This window comes from Podarcis melisellensis, assembly GCF_964234715.1.
Source record: "Podarcis melisellensis genome assembly, chromosome: 13".
Taxonomy (NCBI): domain Eukaryota; kingdom Metazoa; phylum Chordata; class Lepidosauria; order Squamata; family Lacertidae; genus Podarcis; species Podarcis melisellensis.
Window position 1 is genome coordinate 38,512,949 of NC_138545.1, and position 11,405 is coordinate 38,524,353.

The 11,405-nt window shown below is 51.7% G+C and overlaps 1 protein-coding gene across 7 annotated transcripts in view; it reads right to left on the bottom strand.

Moving 5' to 3' along the window:
* The window catches only part of SHANK1 (SH3 and multiple ankyrin repeat domains 1), a 111,095-nt gene extending 103,530 nt beyond the window's left edge, over positions 1 to 7,565 (bottom strand). For 4 of the 7 annotated variants that reach the window (XM_081883760.1, XM_081883756.1, XM_081883757.1 and 1 more), the window contains exon 1: positions 7,119 to 7,564. The gene's annotated coding sequence lies outside the window, so the exon portion shown is untranslated. Of the gene's footprint in view, positions 1 to 7,118 lie in introns of all 7 variants that reach the window. The other 3 variants (XR_014162163.1, XR_014162164.1, XM_081883758.1) reach the window with 1 other exon arrangement.
* Between the last annotated feature and the right edge of the window lie 3,840 nt (positions 7,566 to 11,405).

Here is an 11,405-nt window from a genome sequence, read left to right on the forward strand (position 1 = left end):
GCTACCTGTCATGGATGCCTTAGTTTAAATTCCTGTGTTGCAGCGGCTTGAACCAGATGACCCTCAGGGTCCTTTCTAACTCTGCAATTCTATGATATGTGCCACATAATACTCTACACAACGCTGCTGGTGTGTTGTAGTGGTTAAGAGTATTTAACTACGACCTGGTAGACCAGGGTTCACATCTCCACTTGCACTGGTTGAACTTGGGCCAGTCACTGTCTCTTAGTCTAACCTACCTCACAGGATTGTTGTGAGGATAAAATAGGGAGGGGGGAACTATGGGTAGCACCTTGAGCTCCTTAGAGGGAAGGCGGGACAGAAATGTAAAATGAAATGATAAAATGAAATGCTAATTCATGGGGTGGGGGTCAGGGGGCATTTTCAGGGGAGAATCAGTAAGTGGGAAGGGATGATTAAGCCTCCGCCTCCCGCTTACCTAGGGTGGCGCTGTGGTCTAAAACACTGAGCTTAGGGCTTGCCGATCGGAAGGTCGGCGGTTCGAATCCCCGCAACAGGGTGAGCTCCAGTTGCTCGGTCCCAGCTCCTGCCAACCTAGCAGTTCGGAAGCACATCAAACTGCAAGTAGATAAATAGGTACCACTCCAGCGGGAAGGTAAACAGCATTTCCATGCACTGCTCTGGTCATGCTGGCCACATGACCTGGGAACTGTCTGCGGACAAACGCCACCTCCCTCAGCCAGTAAGGCGAGATGAGCGCCACAACCCCAGAGTCGTTCACGACTGGACTTAACTGTCAGGAGTCCTTTACCTTTTACCTGCTTACCTATTCATTTCTGAAACTCTCTTTCTTGGTATTTTTAATTTGACCCACTCCCCGACCCGCTAGGCATTAAGACCAGAAATATGCCCAGTGAGGGAGAAATGGCCAGGAAGTTATTTGCAGGGTGTGGGGAATGGGTAGTATGGGAAGGGTTAGGTACCGCCCTCCTGCCTGTCAACTCTCCCCTAAAAATGCAGCCCCTGCTTCTACATTTGCAATACCTTGGCAAATGTGGATTAAGGAACACGCATTTGTCGAGATGTGTTATTCCGTCTGCCTTGGCCTATTTTGCAGAGGATGTTGGGATGAGAGATTAAAGAAGGAGAGACTGTCAGTGGTCTTGAACTCCTGAGAGTCAGAATAACAATAAATTAATGCACCCGCCCACATAAAGACCCTTTTTCACTCATTTGGAATTCCAAGGGCTAATCTTGCAAAATATTCATTAATCCATATTTGCAGACTTCCCACATATAACAAAGCATGCCCTCTTCAATATCAGCATGCAACATATATGGATGGTCTCTTTGGGAATCAATCCCAAGGTATCCTTTATTTCCACTGGGGCTTACAGCACTTTTGCCTAATGAAGCCCTTATTAAAGCGCTCTTTTTGGCTACTACAGCTTTCACCCCACATCTCTTGCGACTGCATGGATAGGGCCAATTAACACGGGTCTTCCTTGTGGGGTCAGGACCCTCAAACCCACATCATCAGACCCACCTAGGCGGTTGCAGGCCTTTTGATATGGTTTCAGGGCTGTGGGATGAACCCATAGTCGAGCTAGTGCCACAGCGCTGTGGTAGCACGCCAGGCAATCCCAGCAAATGGATATGGGTACACACAGCACTTGGCAACAGCTTTCGAAATTAGACGGGCCCCAGCGTGTTTTGTGACAGGCAGACGGCCTTTTGCCAGGAAGTGGAGATGTCACCAGGTTTGGCACCTAACATTTCCATCTGGCTGGCTGGCGTGGCTGCGATCATAGGCGCCGACTCCATGGGGCTTGAGGGGGCCCGAGCCCCCTCAAAAATTCGTTTGGGGGGGCTCCGCCCCCCCAATAATCTCCGGCGCCCCTCCAGCAGAGCGCCATCGCCGCCCCTCCCCCAGCCCAAAATGCACAGGGAGGGGCGGGCTGCATGCCTCCTGCCCTCCCTCCCGAGCAAAAGCTCCACCCAATTTCCTTTGGAGCTGATTAATAGGCGCAGCACGCTCTCCCCTATTCGCTCACGAGGAGGCGGCACCACTTTATTTGCATATTCATGAGCTTATTTATTATTCATGAGCTTTCCCGGGGCCCCCCCCCAATATTTTTTATAAGTCCGCGTCCCTGGCTGCGATGCCATGCCAGTCAGCTGGTCTGCGGGGCAGCACAGCACCAAAAGACACGCCGTGCTGCCCCCATACCATTTGCTTTGTAATCTTGCAAAAGAATTTGTGCCTGGGCATATTGTGGTGGCAACCATAACCTCCCTACCTGCTGCCGTTGGTAGGGCAGCAGGTAGGGAGGCCACCAGTAGGGGGAGCCGAAGCAGAGGCAGCTGGTCCTGGTTTTGTCCCCATCCTCCTCCCTCCTGAATTCCACAAGGACAACACTGAGCTGGAGGAAGAGGAGAAAGCTGCCACAGCCAGTGCCACCAACTGGACTGGATGTAAGGAAGGAGACGGACAGGTGTGGGGGATGGAGCTGATGGCAGGCAGAGGCTGGCAGGCACAGCTCCATTCACCCTAATGCACCAGCCTCCATTGTCAGAGGCGGCCGGCTCTAGGGGGCTGCAACCAGTGCGGTTGTACCGGGTGTAGAGCTTCTGGGGCGCTGCAGCTGGTGCCACCATTATTATGTCCAATGGAAGGTGAGAGCTTTGGGGAGCGCCACTGCAATTTGAGGTGTCAAGGCCTAGCACTGCATGGAGAGAGGTGCCTTACCACCAAAGTATCACAAACCACCTCAGCAAGTACAAAGAGGTTATCTACACACGAGTCCAGCTTTATGGACCGCTGTTTGAAGGGTCTGCGGAGGATCGCCCTCTGTTTGAAGGGTAGCCCATGTCCAGTTTGAAGATCAGGGCCCATAAAAAGTTGGCACCACCTAGTCGGCAGACCAGAGGCATAGCATGGTGTGTGTGGTCCCGGGCGCACATTTTTGATGGGGTGCACTGAGGGCCCGCTCCGACAGGCATGGAGCCCAGGTAGCTGAGCCCAGGTTGCTCTAGTGGGCCGGTGGTTGGATGCAGCTGGCAAGGAGCCTATTTGAGGCGGGCTCCGTTCACCCTCCTGATGTGCGCCCCCACCTCAACTGCCCAGTCCACCAGGAGGGCGTGACACTTGCCCTGCTCCGGGTGCCAGCAACCCATGGCATGCTGCTGCAGCAGACTGAGCAGGCACAAAGACCCTTGCTGTGTGAAGGACTGCTAGTGATTATTTCTAATTCTGCATCTATAGCCACGTATGCAATTTCAGAAAATCTTATGGATATCCTGGTCTTCCTTTGCCTTCTTTTTTTCTGGAGGTGTCTGTGTGCATTTCCTCTTGTGTGGTGGGGGGTTCACAAGGCCCCATAGGTAAGGAAGAGGGCCCCTTTGGTATATGCATGGGAAGCATTGTTAACAGCTACCTAATCCTGCCTTTGCAACCATTATACGTGACTCGGTTGCAGATGGCAGAGAAAATCAATCTGAACTGTCCTTGACCTCTGCTGAAAGTTATAAAGTTAGGGTAGATGCTCACAATCTGCCGGACACTGCCAGATTTGCAGGGGCCACAAAGACTTGTACCCGGAGGGGACAGTGTAGCCCAGACAGAGTAAGCCACCAACGTGCTGGGAGGCCTTGGGCAAACCACCACTGGCTCCGACTCTGAGCCTCTGCTTAGAATCTGTTCAATGGGAATAACAGTGATCTGCCTCACTAGAAGAGCATGAGAGAAGGATCTCAAGGCACAGGCTTTGCCAAACTTGGGTCACCATGCTTTTTGTGGGGACTACAATTCCCATCATCCCTAGCTAGCAGGACCAGGGGTCAGGGATGATGGGAGTTGTAGTCCAAAAACAGCTGGAGACCCAGGTTTGGGAAACCTTGCATTAGACATGCTCAGAGTAGACCCTTTGCAATTGACGTGCCTAAGTTGGTCATGCCCATCAGTTTAATGGGTCTGTTCTGAATAGGGCGAAGATTGGTTACAACCCACAGACACTGCAATACCAAGCATGTTTACTCCAAAGTAAGCTCCTGTGGATTGTGTTCATAGAATCACAGAGCTGTAGAGTTGGAAGGGACCACGAGGGTCATCTAGTCCAGCCCCCTGCAATGCGGGAATCTTTTTGCCAAAGGTGGTGCTCAAACCCAAGACCCTGAGATGAGGAGTCCCATGCTCTACCGACTGAGCTATTCAACTAACTTTTACCCAGAGTAGACCCATTGAAAATAATGGGCCTAAATTAGTCATGGCTGTTATGTTCAGTGGGTCTACTCAAAGTAAAAAAAAAAATCTTTCAACTCTTAGTTCTATTGAGCTCAGTGAGCTCTTGTACTTTTGACCACTCAATCCTATGTGCATTTATTCAGAAGTGACTCCTGCTGTGTTCAGTGGAGCTCACTCAGAAAGCTAGAGAGCACCGACTGCAGCTGTATTCACGTTTTCCTGGGAGTAAATTCCATTAACTCAGTACCTCTGAGTTAATCATGCAAAAGCTTGGGCTGTTTAAAGCACCACTGTGGTTAAAGAATGAAATATGCAGGGACCTCACCAAACAACTCAAGAAACAGAATCCTCCATCACACACGGATATAAAAGGGCACAATGGTTAGTGTGGCAAATGCCACGTCCCCCACAATGAGAGGCATGCGCAGCAGAACTCCTACAAGACATCCATGTACAAGGTATTAGGTATAAGAACCTGTAACCTGCAAGATATTAAAACCGGAATACACAGAATTCTGGGGGCCGCAAGTTCATAGTTGGAGGCAGAAAACATAGTCAGACAACAGAATTAAGGAGTCCCAGACAAAATAATGTTTCTAATGTTCCTGTAACCACATGTTGCACAATGTGCAGAGAGAGGTGTACTGTACAAGTAACAAACAGCTCATGATACATTGGTACAATAATCCACGATGGGACAATATACAAGGAAGAAATCTTTAAAGCCCCATAGTTCACAAAGGCCCACAGAGTACAGTGGGAAAATAATGTACTTGTGTTGCGCACACGCATGCACACAGAGCATGCACACCAGCACCTTGAAAGCCACATGGCGACAAACCTACAGCCCAGCATGAGTTCTGCCGCGAGCGAGTGCCAAAGGGGCAGATCGCTCTGAGAAACGGCCGTGTGCCTGCTCACAGATGGACGGTGGCTGCCACACGGCCCATCTATATAATGTGATGGGGAATATGCACATGGAGACCTCGTGGCTACACCCACACGGCAATATGAGAACATACAGATGAATGCATATGCATCCAGGCTGACAAACTCAGAGCTGTGAAAACGCTACACAAGCTCACAAGCACACACACAAATATCTGGTTTATTCATCCGGAGGACATGGAGGTTGGTTCAAGTCTGTGCCTTTTGCAAAACACACCTTCCACAATTGCGATTGTCAACGAATTTGCTCCTTCTTCTTCTTTTTTGGGGTGAAGGTGATAAAAATGAAAGGCAGGGGAGAGGGGAATGGCAGAGGTGCGCACAGATGAAGCAGGGAGGCAGCGTGGAGGAAGAACAAGCATTGAAAAAGCAAAACGATAGAGGGCATAGAAGACCCAGCAGCATATGGGATACCTTGCCCAAACCCACTTCGATTTCCCAGGGTTTTGCAGACACCTCCCACACATTTCCACAAGCCGTTCTTCCACAAGCCAGGAGGACTAGAAACTTTCTTTTGCATTTTGCAGGAAAGCTGCCGTGGGGACAGCGAAGACCCCAGGTCCTGCCCTTGTGCAGTAAAATCGCCAATGTGCACAGGCAGTTGCAGAGAAGCACACCTGCCGCACATAGTATATGGCATATGAGCATGTGTGCATGTGAGTGTGTGCGCTCACCGCAAGGCAGGTTTATTTATTTATTATTTATTTACCTGGCACACATGCCGACTGGATCCAGATCTGCTTAAAAGCGCCGACACTCCCTCACCCCCCACCCCGGCCATTGAGGAGAAGCATGCTCACAGCCTCTCACACACAAGCACTTATTTGCCTCTCTGTCTATGCACAACTGCAAGCAGACATGGAGACCGAGAGAGAGAGGGCTGTTTTTACAAAGGTATGGCCACAGCAAGGAGAGAAAAGCATGCATGACAGGCGTGCACAAGGGCAAATGCATGCACGAAGGTACGGATGCATGAGGGATGTGCAGAAAAAGACAGTGACATGCACACACTCGCACACATGAGGGGAAAAATGCATGCATGATTTTACACCTGCAGATTAAGCACACAAGGATGGCACAATGGTGCACATAATGGCATACAGAAATACAGGCACACAGCAATTTATGTGCACACCCTCCATCGTACGGTACACTTTCCCCACCACCCCATGCTCCTTCTCCTCCTTTGTCTCTCAATCCCATTACTACCAGCACATCTGCACATGGCTACCAAAACGCACACGCCACCACAAGCATAGGCTGTCAACCCCAGGCACCCGTTCCTCATTCCACCCCGTATATAGGTCTACACGTGTGCAAGTGTGCAGACGCCGAGCTCAGCCCACATGCCTCAGCCAAGCTGCCCACCTTGCGCATGGAAACTCATGCCTGCACACCAGCCCCCCTCACGCCCATTTGCAGGAAGCTTCGGCACCCCAGTTTCTGGAAGAAGCTCCCCCCCCCCACTGCCTGCTAATGGACTACCAAGACATACATGCGCGTGAGAAAGGCACTCACGCCTAAAGCACATTTTCTCACTCACCTCTGTGCCATAGTAGATGCGCCCCCACACCCCAGCTCACAAGCGGAAAGCCCCCACATGGGGTGGGTTTTTTTTTTGAAAGTGGGGGCTCCGGAGGGGGCGTGGCAGGGTCCACAGAGGTGGCCGCACGCGGTGGCTCCGCTGTCACCTCCGGTGCGCCCCCCCCAATCCACTCCCCGTGTCACAGCACCGCCATCCCCTTTCCCCATCGTGGGAACCCCCAGCTCTCCTCCCCAGCCGAAGCGGGTGACGTTTCGCCTCCCACGCGAGAAGAAGACCGACTCCCCCACGCACCCCCGCCAGGCGGTCGCTCCCCCCCACACCCTGAAGCGGTTCACCCACGCGTGCAGCCTCGCCCCCCCCCCCACGCGCGCTCTCCCCGGTTCCCAGTTTAACCTCCCCCACCCCATCACCCCACGTTACCTGCCAAGGATGGGAGCCGCTCAGCACATGGTCTCCTTTCGGGGGGGACCCTCCGCCCGGTCCCCCCCACCCCTCCTCCGGCTCACCACTCCTCCTCCTCCGCCGCCGCCCGCCTCTCTCCGCTGGGTAGTGTCCTTGCGGTCCTTGCGCGGGGAGGTGGGCGGGGAGCGATGGGGGTCCAGATGTTTCCTCGGGGAAAGGGAGGGGCGCGGGAGAAAGCAGGCTAAGGAGAAAAGGGAAGGTGCCTATCTAGATATATAGAGAGAGCGGTCTTTGGGGGGTGGGGTGGAGTGGGGGGCATTTTCAGGCTTGCATGGCGGCGCCCTTTGCTGCCTGCGATCCGGGCAGTCTCCCAGGGCTGCGCTGCTTGCCAGCCGCTCCCTCCCTTGCCTGCCTGCCTGCCTCCCACCCTCCCAGCGCTGGAGCGAGGATGCGCTCTCTCTCTCTCTCTCTCTCTCTCTCTCTCTCTCTCTCTCTCTCTCTCTCTCTCTCTCTCTCTCTCTCTCTCTCTCTCTTTCAGCCGCCCCGCCCCCACCCCTGCTCCCTTTTTTTGCTGTTCAGGAATGCACGGTTCTGGCGAGCCCACCTCCTCTTCCCTCCCCAATCTCATTCATAAGGTCACGTGGGTGTGAATCTTGGGAGGGGGCCGCTGGAGAAGGAGCGCGATCCGGCAACCACACCCCCTCCCCATCTTCGGCCACTTAAGCCCCAACCCCGCATCTCCTTTGCACACGCCCATCCACTCTTCCTCTCGCTAACCCCCAGGTCCTCACCCCGCATCCGCTCCCTGCAACCTCCCCCCCCATTTCCCACCCCCCCCGAGGCGCCCGCGGGTGCCTCCTCTCCTCCTTTTTTACGTCCCATTTATCCATCATCTCAGATCTCTTCTTCTGCTGCTGCTGCTGCCTGCTGCTGCTTCCTCGGGGATCAGCCTCATTTCCATCCCTCCGTTTATAATCGCGCGGCTTCTCTCCCTTCCAAGAGCCTTCTCCGACCCGCCAGCATCTCTAGAACCAAGCCAGTCTCTTCCTCCCCACCTGCAGCCGCCTCGACAGGTGAGGTTTACATCAGTTTGGGCTTTCAGAGGCAGAAAGTGAGAGCAAACTGACCTTGACCAAAAGGTGCAGTTCCTTTCTCTTCCCCTTTGTACCTTTCATCCTCTTTGGCTGGCAGGTATGGATATTGGCCCCAGACACACACACATACTGCATCGGAGCACCATCCTTACACCCCAAATCCCACTTCCATGCCCATATCTCCAGGTGTCCGTCTCCTCGCTGAACCTACAGGTACTGGTGGGACGCAGGTGGCGTTGTGGGTTAAACCACAGAACCTAGGACTTGCCGATCAGAAGGTCGGTGGTTCGAATCCCTGTGACGGGGTGAGCTCCCGTTGCTCAGTCCCTGCTCCTGCCCACCTAGCAGTTCAAAAGCACGTCAAAGTGCAAGTAGATATATAGGTACCGCTCCGGCGGGAAGGTAAACGGCGTTTCCATGCGCTGCTCTGATTCGCCAAAAGCGCTTTAGTCATGCTGGCCACATGATCCGGAAGCTGTACGCCGGCTCCCTCGGCCAATAGAGCGAGATGAGCGCCGCAACCCCAGAGTCGGCCATGACTGGACCTAATGGTCAGGGGTCCCTTTACCTTTACAGGTACTGGGTACCACCAGAATGGCTCGTGGCCTTCCCCATATCTGTCACATTGCTGGGTACCAGTCCTACTTGCTTATCCCAAGATGAGCAAACATCCCTAGAACCCCATCCTCATCTCTAGGCTCCCTTCTTAGCTGGAGGCACCTGCCGTCCCTCCAGACTTGGCTTGGAAAAGGCAGCATTAATGGCAGTGGTGTCTTGTCACTTATTGAGGCTGATAGGGTGGAAGGTGGTGGAGCCAACAGTAGGTGGCGCCATAGGCAATGGCAGGCAGAGGCAACTAATTTTGCCCCCATCCTCCTCCCTACTGAGGTGTACCAGGACAAGACTGAGACTAAGGAGGAGGTGGAAGCTGCCACAGTCAGTACCACCCTCTGGGCCTGGTTGTAAGTATGAAGGCTGGTGGGATCCCAGCTGAGGTGGTGAGGTCGTGCCCCGTTTCCCCTAATGGACCAACCTTGTGGAATGTATTAAAAGGTAGGGATGCCTGTGGGATCGATAAGGCAATGCCTGGTTATGATACTCAATAGTATCATAGCAATACTGAGAAATGAGACTCATAAAGGCAGATAATATGTTGTACACACGAGGCTGTGCAACAGGACTCCCAATATTGCTAGACCACAACTCCTATCATTCCTAACCATTGGCCATGATGGCTGGGGCTGATTGGAATTGGAGTCCAACAACATCCAGAGGGAACAAAGCTTCCCTAATCCTGCTGTACAAAGTACATGAATCCTGGCATTCATTCATAATTTATTTGTTATAAGCATGCATTTTATTGTAAGTAACATTTATTGTCTTTTTAATGGTTATAGCACAACAAAAAGTAGAAACAGAAACAGCAGGAAAGGCAAACTGGAGGAATTTACAGGAAAGCCTGCTCCATTCCAGGTATGCACATTATATGAAGGGAAAATAAAGAAGCAGTCAAAGTTATCATTCCAAGTATCCGAAACTTATGGAGATGATTGCCAAGAGAAGGTGCTCTTTGCCATATACAGTGGTACCTCGGGTTAAGTACTTAATTCGTTCCAGAGGCCTGTACTTAACCTGAAACTGTTCTTAACCTGAAGCACCACTTTAGATAATGGGGCCTCCTGCTGCTGCCGCGCCACCGGAGCACGGTTTCTGTTCTCATCCTGAAGCAAAGTTCTTAACCTGAAGCACTATTTCTGGGTTAGCGGAGTCTGTAACCTGAAGCGTATGTAACCCGAGGTACCACTGTAGTAAATAAAAGTATGCCATACCATATAAAAGGAGTCCTTGCCTAAATTTCAGATTATGTGTGATTCCCCACCTCCACTGCCCCATAATCACCATGTTCCATAAAGAGATATATCATCTGTCCAATCTGAGGTCTTGAGCAGTTTTCCATGATATTTTTATACCAATGTTCCATCATGTTCCCAGGATGGCTTACCGCCCCCCCCCCCCCCCCCGGCAATAAAATAAAACAATTAAAATGTGCATTCAAAAATAAAATAAGTTGAAAGCCGTAAAGTTATAAAAGCAACGGGAAACCTAGTTGCACCTAGAAAAGCTCAGGAAGAAAAAAAAACAGGTCTCTTCTGCCAGTTATAAAGGACAATAAAGTTTAAAATGTGTGTGATGCTGTACTATAGCCAGCAATGGACACATTTAAAGCACACATGGCCGAGCAATTGATCCTGGTTTATGTGTGACTCTGCAGTATAGCCAGTGATAGGCATGGGCCATAGTCTCTGGCATGGCTAGCGTATACAATGTGTGAAGAAGAATCATAGAATCATAGAGTTGGAAGAGACCACAAGGGCCATCGAGTCCAACCCCCTGCCAAGCAGGAAACACCATCAGAGCACTCCTGACATATGGTTGTCAAGCCTCTGCTTAAAGACCTCCAAAGAAGGAGACTCCACCACACTCCTTGGCAGCAAATTCCACTGTCGAACAGCTCTTACTGTCAGGAAGTTCTTCCTAATGTTTAGGTGGAATCTTCTTTCTTGTAGTTTGGATCCATTGCTCCGTGTCCGCTTCTCTGGAGCAGCAGAAAACAACCTTTCTCCCTCCTCTATGTGACATCCTTTTATATATTTGAACATGGCTATCATATCACCCCTTAACCTCCTCTTCTCCAGGCTAAACATGCCCAGCTCCCTTAGCCGTTCCTCATAAGGCATCGTTTCCAGGCCTTTGACCATTTTGGTTGCCCTCCTCTGGACACGTTCCAGTTTGTCAGTGTCCTTCTTGAACTATGGTGCCCAGAACTGGACACAGTACTCCAGGTGAGGTCTGACCAGAGCAGAATACAGTGGCACTATTACTTCCCTTGATCTAGATGCTATACTCCTATTGATGCAGCCCAGAATTGCATTGGCTTTTTTAGCTGCCGCGTCACACTGTTGGCTCATGTCAAGTTTGTGGTCAACCAAGACTCCTAGATCCTTTTCACATGTAAGAGAGTACACACTGACATCCTTGGGACATAGACTAATGGGAAAGGGCAGGTCACAGGCACTCAGGATAGCTCAGTTGACTGGAGTGTGCTGCTCATAATGCCAAGGCTGCAAGTTCAATCTCCGTATAGCAGGGGTCAGCAACCTTTTTCAGCAGGGGGGCGGTCCACAGTCTCTCAGACCATGTGGTGGGCCAG